Raw genomic sequence first — 16,552 nt, 5'->3', positions numbered from 1 at the left:
GGATGTATGCATTCCCTTGCAGGGCCCTATAGGCTCTAGACAGGCCCTTGGGGCGTAGTTCCTGATTATGGAAGTATTGCTCGTACATAGGGTCGGCGGATTTCTTTGGCGAGGAACTTGAGAGCTTTTGTAAACAATGTCTCAGTTGGAGATATTTATAAAAGTCCCTGCAGGGAATACCATACTCAGATGTTAGCACATTAAAGGACTTCAGATCCTTATTGTCATATAAGTCCCCAATTGAGAGAATACCATTAGCTGTCCAATTACCATAGTTAGAATCAGGGATCAGTGAATGTAATATTTCCAGAGGTAGAGATAGATAACATGATGGAAGTAATGAGGAAGCTATGGAAGGAATGTTCCATACTTGTATAGCTGTGGTAATGGTGGGAGACACATATTTCAAGTTAGGGAGTTGAAATCTTGAAGATTCCATAAAAGCTTTTAGATTTCCATCTGGGGTGCATGAGGACTCGATATCTACCCACTGTTTAGAGGTGTCATTCGCCCACCAGTATCTAAGCTGGTCCACCAGGTTAGCAGTGTAATAAACTTTGACGTTAGGGCACCCCAACCCCCCATGGTGCGGAGGTAGACACAGTACTTTTTCTGAGACCCTAGCTCTTTGTCCAAGCCATACAAAGTTGTTAATCACTTTCTGTATACGCTTCAACAAAAAAATGGGAATCTTGACAGGGATATTCCTGAAAAGGTATAGAATTTTGGGGAGTATAACCATTTTAGCAGAAGAGATTCTGCCTACCCAGGAAATTGGCAATTTGGAGAATGCTGTTACATCTTTAGAGATAGTTGTGATAAGAGTGTTAACATTTGTTGTAACTAATTTGGTCAGTGGGGAAGTGAGGGTGATGCCCAAATATGGTACTGCTCCCTCTACCCACCGGTACGGGTATGTGTTTTGCAGTTGAGTTTTGGTACCTGTAGGGATGCCCATGTCCAAAATGAGGGATTTGGTTGCGTTGAGCTTATAGTAACTGATGGAGCCGTAATCATGCAATATTTGGGATATGTGAGAAAGGGATTCAAGCGGGGACGAAACACATAGTACAATGTCGTCAGCGAAGAGCCCAATGCGATGCTCTCCCTTGCCTATAGTAATACCCTTGATTCCTGGAGACATCCTTATAGTTTGGGCTAGGGGCTCAATGGCTAATACAAAAATAGTGGGGGACAGGGGGCACCCCTGTCTCGTCCCATTAGTTATCTGAAAGGGGGATGATAAAGTACCTGATGAAAAAACCTGGGCTGAAGGGAGGGTATATAGGGCCATAATTGCTTGGAGAAAGGGACCTTGAAATCCGAATTTAGTGAGTACTGCACGGAGGTATCCCCAGTGTACTCGGTCGAACGCCTTCTCCGCATCCAGGGTGAGGAGCAGAGAAGGCGTTCGACGTCGCTCGGCCTCAGCGATGATGTTTATCATTCTGCGGGTTCCATCTACTGTCTGTCGCCCCTTTACAAACCCTACTTGATTGTGATGTATCAATTGGGGGATTATATCCGTTAATCTATAGGAGAGTAATTTGGAGAAAATTTTTAGATCTGTATTTAAGAGAGATATTGGGCGGAAATTGGCTGGGGTATCCATGCTTTTACCTGGCTTTGGTAAGGTTACGATAAGGGCCTTTAGCATTTCTGCGGGGAGGGTTCCAGAATGCATTATGCAGTTAAATAGTCTAACTAGGTAGGGAGTTAGAATATTTCTGTAATGTTTAAAATATTCATTGGTAAATCCATCCGGACCCGGGGACTTATTGGATTTTAAGGTACGGATAATGGTGAGTACTTCTGTGTCAGTTATAGGTTGGGACAATGCTTCCCGTTGTTCCGGGGTTAGGGATGGAAGAGAAATGTTTTCTAAAAATTTTTTAATTTCGTCTTGATTTGGTTGGAGTGTGGAGGGATCTCGTGCTAGATTATATAAAGAATCATAATATTCTGCCATAGTGTCAGCTATGCCTTTGGGGTCCATTACTTTATTTTGTTTGTTATTCACTAGGTACGGTATGCGCGATTTAGCCGCCCGGTTTGAGAGACATTTGGCTAGAATTGCTGATGGTTTGTTGCCATGCCAGTAGTAATTTAATTTCATTCTTTTTAAGGCATAATCATGTTTGTATGCTAGCAATTCATGTAGATTATTTGTGAGAGTTGAGATTTCCTCTGCTGTGGAAGGGTCATAGTGGGCCTTATTTTTCCTGTGCAGGGCACCTAGTTTCTCTTGTGTAGTGATCAATTGTTGTTGTTTGTAGTGTTTGTCATAAGAGGCTTGTTTAATAAATTGGCCCCTAATGGTAGCTTTGTGGGCGCACCATAGAGTATATTCTGAGACTGTGTTATTATCATTAATGGAAAAATAATCTGAGAGGGAGGCAGAGATAGTTGGGGAGTATGTCGGGTTCTGAAGTATGTAATTATTTAGACGCCAAATAGTGTGGGAGGGGGATGTGAAATGTTCCTCCACGTCTATACTAATGGGAGCATGGTCAGACCACAATATGGTTCCCACAACAGAGGAAGTAATACGGGGGATGCTAATGTGGTCCACCAGGAAGTAATCGATTCTAGAATATGTTCGGTGGGAGTTGGAAAAGAAAGTATAGTCGCGCTCCGATGCATGCTGCAGACGCCAGATATCGTAAAGTCTGTGGTTGTGTAGGGTTTTAGTGAAGGGGGAAGGTTCAGGGGATAGACCGGGGTTAGTTGAGTCCATGGAGGGCCATAGGGTTTTGTTAAAATCACCTCCTATTATTACAGCTCCGTGTTTTACTGAATTAATTTTGGCCAGGAGATGTATTAGGAATTTATGCTGCTTTTTATTTGGAGCATATGCTGTCACTAAAGTGTATGGGGAATTGTTAAGTGAGCATTGTAGAATCACGTATCTACCTTCAGTATCTACTATTGATTTAGAAATAGATAAGGCGACAGAGTCCCTAATAAGTACAGAAGCCCCTCCTTTTTTCTTAACCGCTGGTGCTGATATCACAGTAGGGTACCTTTTATGCTTCAGTCGGCCCATATCACCTTCATTTAAATGGGTTTCTTGTATATAAAGTATATCCACATTTTGGGACATAGCTTCCCTCCACAAAAGGGAGCGTTTATAAGGGGAATTCAACCCTTTAACGTTAAGGGATAGGAATTTAAGTACCATTATGAATTAGAAGTAAGAGGGATGTAGCCGCATGAAGAAAGAAAGGTGCCCATAAATTAACAGTTCTGTGCCATTTCACAATATCTTGTGTATTAATTGGTGGAAAGGAGATGAGAACAAAAGTATAACCTTCAAACTGTAACTCAAACTGTCTTAAGTAGACAAACAGTAACACAAAAGTTAGTGTCAAGACCATTGGTCTGTCCTGAGGGGGACCACTGAGAGTGAGCTCAGCACTATCCTGTCCCAACAGCCTTCATAGGAACTGAAGACACTCGACCTGGACCTAAAACTGGAGAAAAAAGGTTAGTTAAGGACTAGCCTACACCGAGGCTTGTAGCAAGGAGTGCTATATTATGGTGATCGCCTTCTATTGGAGCCTGCGGTAGTCCATTCTTGATCCACCCTCGGAGGAGACGATCTTTTCTCCCGAGCCGCAGGTGGGGGGTTAGGAGTAAGGCCCCATTCTTTACATAGGCGCATGGCCCCGTCTGGAGTGCTTACCATGCGTTTGGCACCGTTCCAGGAAATAATCAGTTTCACCGGGAATCCCCAGCGGTACGGGATTCCATGGTCACGGAGCATTCTGGTACTTTGAGTAAACGCACGGCGTCTTGCCATAGTAGCAGCAGAGAGGTCAGCGAATATTGAAATGTCCCCAAATCGCTCTGGTAGATCAGGGCGATGTCTAGCTGCGGCCATTATTTTTTCCTTAACATGGTAGAAGTGGATCCGTAGGATAACGTCCCTTGGAATGTCAGCAGCCATTCCTCTTGGCTTGGGTAAACGGTGGATTCTGTCTATGATTAGGTCAGAGTCTGTCAAAGTGGGTAGTAAAGCAGTAAAGAAATCTATTGCGTAATCCAGTAATGCCTCTGGTTTGACCGATTCTGGTATGCCACGTAGACGCAGGTTATTCCTGCGGGATCGGTCCTCTATGTCTGCTAGTTTTAGCTTTAGAGATTCTATCTCCTCTGTCATGTTGTTGGTAGTGTCCGCCACTGCATTATGAGCCGTGGTAAGCTCTGCCATCTTATTTTCCACATGGGAAGTGCGCTCTCCTAAACCATCCACATCTTTCTGGAGAGAGGTGCAGGCTTTCATAAAGTCATTGTGGATTGAGGTTTTCAGGTCCTCTAACATGTGACGCATCATATTAACCGTTAATGGTGCGTCGCCTGTATTTGCCATGCCTTGTGTATTTGTTAAGGACACTGGTGAAGTGAGAAACACCTGGCTCTGATGTGGTGTTTTCCACGAAAGTGGGGTAGGAGGCAAGGACGGGATATCTAAGTCCCCTAGAATCTTTTCCCGTGAGGGAGAGTAGCTGCTTGTACAGGGAGGAGACGCCATATTGCTGTCCTGGCTCGGGCTAGCTGACGCCAAACTACTATCTGTGGATGGTGGCAGGGATAGTAAAGGTTCCGGTAGCGGAACATGACCGCTTACCTCTTCCATCAGCAGGTTGTGTGGGAGAGACCCGGAGGGTAGCGTTTCTCGGTTAGGAGAAGCTGTGGCGGGAGACGCTGCAGTCAGTGTCGGGTCCGCGCCGGCGCCATTTTGTGCAGCTGTAGAGGCCGGGGAGAATTCTTTCACTGTTGGGGGGCTCTTCTTCTTGTTTTTACCCCGTGTCATGGCTCTAGGGTTGGCGAGGAGTCTTTGAGGCTGCAGTTTGTCCACTTTGCGCTGGTCGGGCGTCGCTTTGGAGCCGGTTTAAGGCCGTGCTGTGCAGGAGCTCAGCTAACACGCGTCTTTCTCCATGCGCGGCTAGGACACGCCCCCCGTGTTGGGTATTTTTAATAAACTTTTATAGTTTTATAGTATTCATCTGGTCATCATTAGTTGGACCTGCGTCTGGATCCCCGTTGTTGGAGTTTGGTGGTGTTTTCCTAAGTATTCCCTTGGTTGAGTTTGGGAGTGGCTGCGGTTTGCAGGTTTATGCTTTTCATGCTATTCCGAGAGTTGTGCCTCCTATTCAGCACAACTCTATCAGGTGAGGGTTACCATATTCTATCCCTTCACCCCTTTTAGTCCAGCTGATCCGCACCATGGAGCGCTGTCCCTTGTTTTTCTTTTAGACTCTGTGCTTTCAAAGCAGTGAGATAGTCTGTATCGAATATAACAATTTAAGAGAAAGCTTAACATTTCTATAAGGTAGCATATGATATAGATGACAGAGGGTGGTGGTGCTCCCATTTGGTTACTTAAAAATTAATTTTCCAGAATAGTGGGTAATTCAAAGAATATATAGACTCCAAAATATTTGATGCTATGAGGTGCCAGTTTTATTGGGAACCGAGGATCAAAAATGAATGTGGTCAAGGACCTCAAATGTAGCATCTCATAATTGTCCATGCTAATTTTGAAACCGACAAATGACCATATAATGTAATTAACTCAAAGATGGATCTGCTATAACGTTACATTTTATTTATAAGTGTCACATCTAATTGTCTTTAACAAATGCTTAAAGCCACTAATAACTGCTTGGTTTCTCAGGGCATAGATTAATGGATGTAATAGTGGGGCTAAAATACTATTGAAGATAGCCACAGTTTTCTCATTACCGGTAGAGCCATTTCCTGCCTGACGAACATATATAAAGATACAACATCCATAAGTAATTGACACAACAATGAAGTGTGAGGAGCAGGTAGAGAACATTTTCTGTCTCCCACTAGATGATGAGATCCGTAAGACACATGAAATAATAAAGCAATAGGAAAATAATGTGGGAATAAAGGAACCTAAAATAGTGATAGATGCAAAGCTGAAAAATAGCTTCTCAACCACATCAGTGTTAGAGCAGGCTAAACGTAACAATGTAGAACCATCACAGAAGAAATGGTCAATAACAACATTGTTACTGCACCAGTCTAGCTGAGAAATTAGAAAAACCAGGGGTGTAAACTCTACAAACCCCATTACCCATGCACAACTAACAAGTTTCCTACAACGATGGATGGGCAAGATGGTATTATATCGGAGAGGGTAATAGATGGCAATGTACCGGTCAAATGACAGAAGGGCCAAAGTATAGAACACTGTGCATCCAATAGAGAGATAGACATATAGCTGGAGAATGCAGCCGCTAAAGGATATGGTTTCATCTCCACTCGCAGAGATGACCAGCAGCTTGGGCACAGTACAACATGAAAGAGACATGTCTAAGATTGCCAGGTTTCGTAGGAAAAAGTACATTGGATTTTGCAGATGCTGATGTAAAGTTACAACTGCAATAGTCAAAGTATTACCCAAAAGGGAGAATATATGAACAAGGAGTAAACCTGAAAAAACACATAACTGTAGGGGGGCAGAGACTCTAAAGCCAACAAGACTAAACCAGGTCTGGTTGTAAGAAGCCATCTGCAGAATCCAATATCATTTCAAAACGGAAAAGAACAATGAGCCATAAAATCATGTAATAAAGTAAGGACATTGAAGAAAGAAGGCAAATAGTGACTCCCAGATTTCCACATCAAATGTTCCGTTCATTCTCTGCAAGTCTAATATTTATTGCCTATATACTTGTTTTCCCTGTAGTGAAGGCATTTGGTACAGACTCCTTAAGGGCTTGTTTTGAATTTTTTATTGAAGATAAACAAGAGATACATAAGGGAGAAATACATAAGAATAGTACATAAGTTTTTTTTTTAAACTTAACCAAGTATAAATGTATTGGCCAGTACAGTAATATGTTATCAAGTTATGTGGAGTGAATGAAAATCTTTTGCCTAGGGATTTCTAGAAGTTTTGTGTCTGCATCAACCTCATACACTTCCTCGTAAACCTATTGTCAGGATTGTGCGGTAACCTGTTGTGAACTGGGCCTGTTGTTGCTTTTGTGTGACACACCCGCTTGCTTCTCAGCTTCCTGGCAATGCAGGAGTTAAGCTAAGAAGCTGCTGGACTTGATTATTGCAGCTGATTAGTCTGTGTGATGGACTGGTTCCTCTGCCTATCTGGAGCTTGGGAGATCAGAGCCTCGGTCCAATAAGAATCCGGACCGGGCTCTTGGTCAGCATAAAAGAAAGCTGAAGCCAGTCTTTCCTTGCTGGCTAATTAGGTTCATACCCTGATCCCAGCTTCCCCTTGTCTACTCCTGCGATCCCCGTCCTAACTTCCTCTGTTTGCTCGACTATGTTACCTGACCCCTGGCTTTGGCTTTTGACTATCCGACTGTTACTTGTTTTTGTACTGCGCTGCCCATTAGGTTCTGACCCTGCCTGTTCGACTATCCCATATTGTGTTTGTCTGTCTGTCTTGTTCTGTGTGCACATATCCAGCGCAGGGAACGTCTTTGTTGTTGTCCACGGCCGCCTAGGGCTGGTTGAGGGAAGTAGGTAGAGATAGTTGCTGGGTTCAGCATTTGGGCTCACTGTCATGTCCGGTCCCTACCTGCCCCATCCTGACAGATTAGCCAACCAACTGGTTTTGCCTCACGGTCACCATGGACGCCATGACCACCACAGTGGACCACATGCAGCAGCTCAACACCAGGGTTCAGGAGCTGGCTGAAAGGGTCCAAGAGCAGGAGACGACCCCCGACAGTTTGCCATGACCTCCCCAGTACCTCCTGAGCCTCCAGTCCAGCTCCCAGAGAAATTCAAGGGGGACAGGAGAAGAAGTTTCCACACCTTCCGGGAGGGTTGTGAACTGTTTTTCAGGCTGCTTCCTTGCTCCTCTGGAGATGAGGCTCAGAGAGTGGGCATAGTTAAGTCCCTTCTCCAGGGGCCACCTCAGGAATGGGCATTCTCCCTGTCACCTGACTCTCCCGACTTGCAGACAGTCGACCGGTTCTTCTCTGCTTTAGGACTGCTTTATGACGACCTGGACAGTGCAGCCAATGCTGAGCGACACCTTACTATGCTACGGCAAGGTGATCAACCGATTGAGGACTACTGATCGCAGTTCAGGCAGTGGAGCGGTCCTTCCACTTGGAACGACTCCACCCTACGGTTCCAATTCCGGGAGTTGAACAAAATAACGGTTAAGAACCAGCACCTGCTACCCCTTATTCCTGACTTGCTTAACCAGATAGTGGGTACTAAATGGTTTTTAAAGATTGACTTGCGGGAAGCATACAACTTGATATAGATTAAGGAGGGTGATGAATGGAAGACTGAAGGGCATTTCGAATACCTTGTAATGCCCTTCAGATTATGCAATGCACCGGCAGTATTCCAACATTTCGTGAATGATGTGTTCTGTGGGTATCTGGGTCGTTTTTTAGTTGTGTATCTTGATGATATTCTTATTTTTTCTCCCGATTGGTCTTCACACATTCTGCATGTCCGTACAGTCATGGAACTTCAGAGCGCTAATAACCTCTGTGCCAAGTTGTCAAAATGCCAGTTTGGTATACAGGAAGTCTCATTTCTGGGGTATAAAATAACTTCAAACTCGTTTGGCATGGACCCTCTTAAGGTCATAGCCATTGAAAACAGGGAGCGACCAAATAACCTGAAGGCCCTGCAGAGGTTTTTGGGGTTCGCCAATTATTACAGGAAATTCATTAAGGGGTTCTCGCTTATAGCCAAACCTCTCACTGACTTAACTAAGAAGGGGACGGATCTGGTAAACTGGACCCCGGACACTATCATGGCATTCAACAAACTAAGGCGATGTTTCTCAGAGGCTCCAGTGCAGGCGCAACCGGACTTTGAGTGTCTGTTTATTGTGGAGGTGGACGCATCCGAGGTAGGGGTAGGAGCGGTCCTGTCTCAATGGTCAGCTGCTCTTACCAACCTCCGACCCGTTGCATTCTTTTCTAGGAAGTTCTCTACAGCACAATTTAACTACGATATTGGGAACAGAGAGTTACTAGTTATTAAGATGGCATTTGATGAATGGAGACACTTCCTAGAAGGTGCAAAACATAAGGTGGTGGTACTTACCGATCACAAGAATCTGATGGATTTAGATAAAGCTAAACGTCTCACACCACGGCAGGCCAGATGGGCCTTGTTTTTTACTAGGTTCAATTTCGAGATCACCTATCGGCCTGGTTCCAGAAATGTCAAAGCTAACGCCTTGTCTCGCAGCTTTGACATCGAGAGCACTCCTAGGGACCAGCCCGATACTATTCTGAACGCTGGTGTAGTTGTGGCCATCTTACAACCAGACCTGGTGACTCTGATCGTGGAGTCTCAGTTCTTGGCACCCCCGAATACTCTGGAATCTCTGTTGTTTTTACCCCTGAATCTTCGCCTCCGGGTTTTGGAGGAGATTCATAGTTCGGTGTTGTCTGGTCACCAGTTGGCTGTCTGGGAGGGACCAAGTATTTGCTCTTGCGCCATTATTGGTGGCCTTCCTGGGCCCGAGACGTCAAGTCTTTTGTTGACGCTTGTGAGACTTGTGCTCGGTCCAAGGTTTTCCGTAGGCCACCTGAGGGTCTTTTACATCCTCTGCCAGTGCCTACGAGACCTTGGACGCACATTTCATTGAATTTCATTACTGACTTGCCCCAGTCCAGGGGAAAAACTGTCATTTGGGTAGTTGTGGATAGATTTTCCAAGATGTGTCATCTCATCCCTCTGTGTAAACGGCCAAATGCTCATACCTTAGCTACATTATTTGTTAATCACATTTTGCGCCTACATGGTATTCCTGAACATTATTGTGTCTGACCGGGGTGTTCAGTTTGTAGCGAAGTTTTGCCTTAAACAACCATGAACAACGTTCAATTAATATGTCACCATTCTTTTGTAATTATGGTTTTAACCCTATGTATTCCTCTACTCACTCCGCCGAATCATTTAAGCCCTTAGCCGAAGCAAACTGTGCAAAGTTTGGGCCCAAGTTAATCAGAACTTGGTTGAAGCCCATGAGCTACACCAAAAACATGCCAATAAAAGACGCATACCTGGCCATCAGTACGTATTAGGTGAAAAGGTCTGGCTTTCTACTAGGAACCTAAGGTTAAGGGTGCAGTCCGGCAAACTGGCTCCCAAATATAATGGTCCATATACCATTGTGGAAATTATTAACCCTGTTACTTTTAGATTGAAACTGCCTGCGTCACTCTGGAATCATAATGTTTTTCACAAGGCACTCTTGAAAAGGTACGTCACTCTGGTGTCTCCATCAACTCCTCCTGCTCCACTGGTTATCCAGGGTGAGTTGGAGTATGAGGTGGAGAAGTTTCTTGATTCTCGTAGGGTTCCTTACAGTATCTGGTCCACTAGAAGGGCTTCGGTCCAGAGGAACGGACGTGGGTTTCTGCAAAGGATATGTATGCTCCACGCCTGGTTTGGCGATATCATGCAGGTAATCCTTCCAAACCTGGTCCGTTCAATAAGGGTCCCGAGGCCCCTCATAAGAGGGGGGGGGGGTGTACTGTCAGGATTGTGCGGTAACCTGGTGTAAACTGGGCCTGTTGTTGCTTTTGTGTGACACACCCACTTGCTTCTCGGCTTCCTGGCAATGCAGGAGTTAAGCTAAGAAGCTGCTGGGCTTGATTATTGCAGCTGATTAGTCTGTGTGATGGACTGGTTCCTCTGCCTACCCTGATCCCAGCTTCCCCTTGTCTACTCCTGCGATCCCTGTCCTAACTCCCTCTGTTTGCTCGACTGTGTTACCTGACCCCTGGTTTTGGCTTTTGACTATCCGACTGTTACTTGTTTTTGTACTGCAGACCCTAAACTGTGCTATGGCCTCTCCATGGCGTATAATACACTTTTGCTCTGGGCATGCAAGATCCGTCTTATACCTGCAAAAATAATTGCACCACCTGGGTGGGATGGGTGGAGTGCACGACCAAGTAGAGGCAGCCACTCCCCCCATCTGGAACAAAAAAGACAAGTTTGGTCAGCTCTCCTAGAACACCATTCACACTAGGCAGGAGCATGTTGCTATGGCTGAAATTGCAAACACAAAAACACAGAAAAATTCAGTATACACTGTTTGCACCACTTTCTAAGCAGAGCCTAGCTGTGGTGACCTGGTGTCCTGCCTCAGCCTCTGATTGGCTAAGTGGACACTGCAGGAGCTGATACTGAAGAGAGAGCTGAGGCCAGGGGCCTGACCCAGGTGGTTAAGTGGAGACTCTATGCATCTCTACTTAACCACTGTGCTCAGTCTGCTGTGCTAAGCAGACTGTGGCCTCCCCAGCAAGGAAGGGTTTAAGTGACTGCATAGCATCCCTACTTAAAGTCAATGTACAACTAGGTACATCATTTTGTGGTTTTATACATGAATAGACCGGCGCTGGGATTCCGGTGCTGCAGTACCTTTATTGAACTGCGGCCCAGTTCCATTGCACAGTGTCAGGCATGAAGCGTTTAGACGGTACGATATATCGTACGAAAATTCGCACTGCGATCGTTTTGCGATCGTTTAAGCCTATCTCACACATTAGTTAAATCGGCGAACGACTGTTTACACGGAACGATTTGCGAATTTTTTGCGTACGATGAACGACGATTTGCTGACCTGATGAAAGATCACGATGTACGATTTATCGTGCGTCGTTCGATCGTTCGCTGCGTTTACACGTACGATTATCGTTCCAATTCGACCGTTATCGAGCAAATTCGCACGATAATCGTTACGTGTAAACGCAGCATTAGAATGGGAACACAGATGAGCAGAGTCACAGAGGACTCACACTCCAAGATAGATAGATAGATAGATAGATAGATAGATTCAAAAAATTCCAACAGCACTTCCCGATATCTTCAAAAACGTGAATTATTTATTTAATCACATCTAAAAAAACAAACAGTGTGGCATAGCAAAAAATCAAGCGACGTTTCTCCCGTCTCACACGGGCATTTTCAAACTCATATCCCCAAGTGATAATCAAACTTTTATATCAAACAAGCGACTAAAATTTACATTCCATTGGTTGTTTCAAGTGTCCATCTTTTACAAGTGTTCTCTGATAGGAGGCAATCAAAGTCCATCTGTGCCATTGTGTTTCAGTGAGTTCTTTGTAAGGCTATGTGCAGTGTTAACCCTTTTTGTGCTAAAGTGAGTGACTGCTTGAAATTACCCACTTGCAAGTTCCTCATAATAAAGGTAATTAGAAATACAAAGTAATAAATAAAATAAGTCCATCATAAGTGTAGCAACGAAGAAGGATAGACAGCACTGTGTTATCCACATCATTTGGATCTTTTCAGAGCATGATTCATAGCCATGAGATATATGTTGCTGTAAGGTAGTGTTCACATTGTACTGACCAATGTTGCATTCTGCATACTATAGTTTGGCAAATCCGGGGTCATTCAGCCTTCAACTCCATCAGATCTCTCCAAGGGAGGTACAGCTTCACTTCCCCAGGTGCTGTTCAGACCACTTCTGGTCACTCTAGGGTATATTGCAAAAGCTGTCAAGGTCTTGTTCACATGTAGCGTATGTTCCCAATCTCATTTGTTTTGGCTTCGGGTCCTCCGGCGTTCGACTTCCTTGGATCTCTCCACGGAAGGTACAGCCTTCAGATCCTCTGCTCTGCTGACCTCTCCAGGTCTTGGAAAAAAAACTGCATGGGAAACGCCTCTAGTGTGTACAGATACTTATATAAAAAATAATTTTTTTCTTCTCATGCTCCTATAGTGATCCAAATAAATGCGTCCTTCTTCGTGCCTCTGATCTATGAGAAAGTAAAATATAACATATTAGTTAAACCTTTTTATAATGTGTTTGTATTGACTACATATATACAATATATACAAATATGTTACCACTTGGTATACACTAAGGATTATTGAACACTCATCCAAGGGGTCAAAAAGGAGGAAATTACTACCTCCTTTCCTCCTTTTCCTCAGTGTTTTATACTCCACATTAAGTCCAGCCGGACTCCATGCGTTCAAACGAAAGATCCACTGTAATTCTTTCCTTTTTAGCAGGGCTTGTCTATACCCTCCTCTTTTTTGTGGGGCAACTCTGTCTATTATCATAAACCTCAGATCCTTTTCGGTGTGACCCTTTTCCATAAAGTGTTTGGACACTGGTAAGTCCTGTTTTTGTCTGCGGATTGTATACCTATGTTGCGTTAATCTTGTTTTTAGATCATAGGTGGTTAGTATTGAGTTTCTCCCCGAAATAATCGGTCTCCCAGGGGGCTGCTCAATGTCTGTACAATTCAAAGACAAGGGCTATCCACATAGACTACTCACTGAGAGCCAACAACAGGTGGTCAGTATAGACAGAGATACATTACTGATCCCCAAGCCAAAAAAAACGCTTGAACGTATTCCTTTTGTAAGCACATATACACACCTCTCTCCTAAGATAGGGCGCATAATAACTAAATATTGGCCCATGGTAAGAAACGGTCATCCAAACATCAAAGAGTTCCAAATACTCCCACTTTTGTCCTACAGAAGGGGGGACAATTTAAGGGACAAATTAATAAAAACTGACATCAGTACAAAAAAGCATGACACACAACAATACCTTACGTGCAAAAAAAACGGATGTTTCCCATGCCTTAGTTGTGTGAATTGTCGTTACATGGTGAAAGGTGCTAGATTTATACATCCAACCACTAAAGAAGAATTTGAGATTAAACATTACCTAACATGCGACTCGGATTTTATTATTTATGTTTTATGGTGCCCTTGTGGGCTAATCTATGTGGGTGAAACCACCTATGATTTGAAAACAAGATTAGCGCAACATAGGTATACAATCCGCAGACAAAAACAGGACTTACCAGTGTCCAAACACTTTATGGAAAAGGGTCACAACGAAAAGCATCTGAGGTTTATGATAATAGCCACAAAAAAGAGGAGGGTATAGACAAGCCCTGCTAAAAAGGAAAGAATTACAGTGGATCTTTCGTTTGAACGCATTGAGTCCGGCTGGAGTATAAAACACTGAGTACAATTTTTAGGTAGTAATTTCCTCCTTTTTGACCCCTTGGATGAGTGTTCAATAATCCTTAGTGTATACCAAGTGGTAACATATTTGTATATATTGTATATATGTAGTCAATACAAACACATTATAAAAAGGTTTAACCCCTTAAGGTCCAAGCCAATTTTCGTTTTTGCGCTTTTGCTTTTTCCATTTTATGTTTAAAAGTCCATAGCGCTTGCATTTTTTCACCTAGAGACGTATATGAGCGCTTATTTTTTGCGAAACCAATTGTACTTTGCAATTACAGGCATAATTTTTCCATAAAATATGTTGTGAAACCGGAAAAAAATCATTTGCGCTGTCAAGTTGAAAAAAAAACGAATTTGTTTTGATTTCGGGGAGTTTTGCATTTACGCCGTTCGCCCTATGGTAAAACTGACTTGTTATGCATGTTCCTCAAGTCGTTACGATTACTATGATATATAACATGTATAACTTATATTGTATCTGATGGCCTGTAAAAAATTCAAACCATTGTTAACAAATATATGTCACTTAAAATCGCTCCTTTCCCAGGCTTATAGCGCTTTTATCCTTTGGTCTATGGGGCTGTGTGAGGTGTCAGTTTTTGCGCCATGATGCGTTCTTTCTACCGGTACCTTGATTGCGCATATACGACTTTTTGATCGCTTTTTATTACATTTTTTCTGGATTTGATGCGACCAAAAATGCGCAATTTTGCACTTTGGGATTTTTTGCGCTGACGCCGTTTACCGTGCAAGATCAGGAATGTGATTAATTAATAGTTCGGGCGATTACGCGCGCGGCGATACTAAATATGTTTATTTAATTATTTATTTATTAATTTATATTTATAAAATGGGAAAAGGGGGGTGATTTGGACTTTTATTAGGGGAGGGGATTTTTTATTAATAAAAACACTTTTTTACTTTTTTTTTTACATACACTAGAAGCCCCCCTGGGGGGCTTGTATATACATGCAACGTCCGCACGGTGGACTGGAGGCTCTATTAGGACCAGATAGGGTGCCGGTGGTGTTGTCAGGGGCAATAGTGTCACGGTGCTTTACTCCTGCCTTAGCGGTCCTGGCTCTCCTAAGGCCCTGGGCGGTCGTCACAGCAATGAGGTGGTTGGTTTCCAGTGTTTGGAGACAATGAATAGACTGGGTGATATAACTGAGGGACTTTACTTTCTGGTTTACACAGCAATACAGCACATTGGAATGGTGTTCAGTCACTCTCCAGTCAGGCTGCATGAAGTGAGCATTGGGTTCCCTCTGCCTTAGTGGTTATAGCCTTTATCTGGCTGGTTAGAATCTCTCCTCTCTCTCTTCTTGCTTTGACTGCTCTGCACTCAGCAGGTTACTTCACTTACTTGAAGGTTTTAGTCAGCACACGACTGCTTATATCTGACTATGATGGAGAGCACGTGTCTGCTCCTCCTCACCGACTACATCTACTCAACTCCTCTCAGGACCTGTCAGACCTCCTACTGTTGCCTAGGCAACCTACTTGAGGTGGAGGGCCGCTGGGTCCCAATGCTCACTGTCAACATGTTGGCAATGCACTGCCACCTGCTGGACACCAATGATAAAGCATTATACAGTTACTTTATACAGAGCACATGTCATATTGCAGATAAAACTTTGTAGTGCCTGGTGGGTCACTACATACCCCCTTAAAGAAGACCCAAGCCGCCCCCGGCTTGTGCTAATGAAACTACCTGTATGTCGGGGCATTGTACCATGTTCACCCAGGCGTTTGGTGGAGTGCACCTGTAAGGAATGCCTTGGTCCTAATGTAACGTATACTACAGTGTCTATGTTCCTATTGTCATGCGAGCTGGACCTAGATTGACTAGGCTATTCTGTATGCTGCATGTAGCTCCAATGTTACCTAAAGTTACCACAGACTCATACCCAGTTCCCTGACTATGCTATGGCTAATGTGTTTTACTCTTCTCTCTAATACTAGTGTGCTAAAGGCTAAGACTAGTCTTGAACCTTCCGATGTTTCTGGCCAGGAAACACAGAAAGTGTGGGGGTAATTATCCCAACCACCTAACAAGTTGGCTAATCTACCGTTAGAAGGGTGGCTTAATCCTGTTTTCCCTTCAAGAGCATCAAGGCCTTTAATTGCTCAGAACGCTTTATCGCCAAGATACCTACTAGTGTCAAACTACCAAACTAAGTGTAGGCCTTCACTGTGTCACAACATGCTGATCAATACATGTTTACAAAAATATAAATGAGACGTCCCTAACTAACTACACAGGAAGTAAAAACCAGTTACACTAAATAAACACAGTTATACTTGTTCTTTACTTGGAGCAGCTGGATCATCTTTCAGACACTAGGCAATGGATCGTCTGGACCAATGGGTGAGGACTGCTCGGGGTACCTGCAAATCCTGACTAAACTAAGTAAAGGCAATGCAAAACATTAGTGAAGAGTCCATTTTATCATGAGAAGTCTAACGAAAAATTATAAAAATATGCAAAAATAATGTTTCAACGTATCACTTTTCAGTGCAAAAATGGACA

Source organism: Dendropsophus ebraccatus, chromosome 3 (assembly GCF_027789765.1).
Source record: "Dendropsophus ebraccatus isolate aDenEbr1 chromosome 3, aDenEbr1.pat, whole genome shotgun sequence".
Classification (NCBI taxonomy): Eukaryota; Metazoa; Chordata; class Amphibia; order Anura; family Hylidae; genus Dendropsophus; species Dendropsophus ebraccatus.
Note: the sequence above shows the minus strand (reverse complement) of the source record.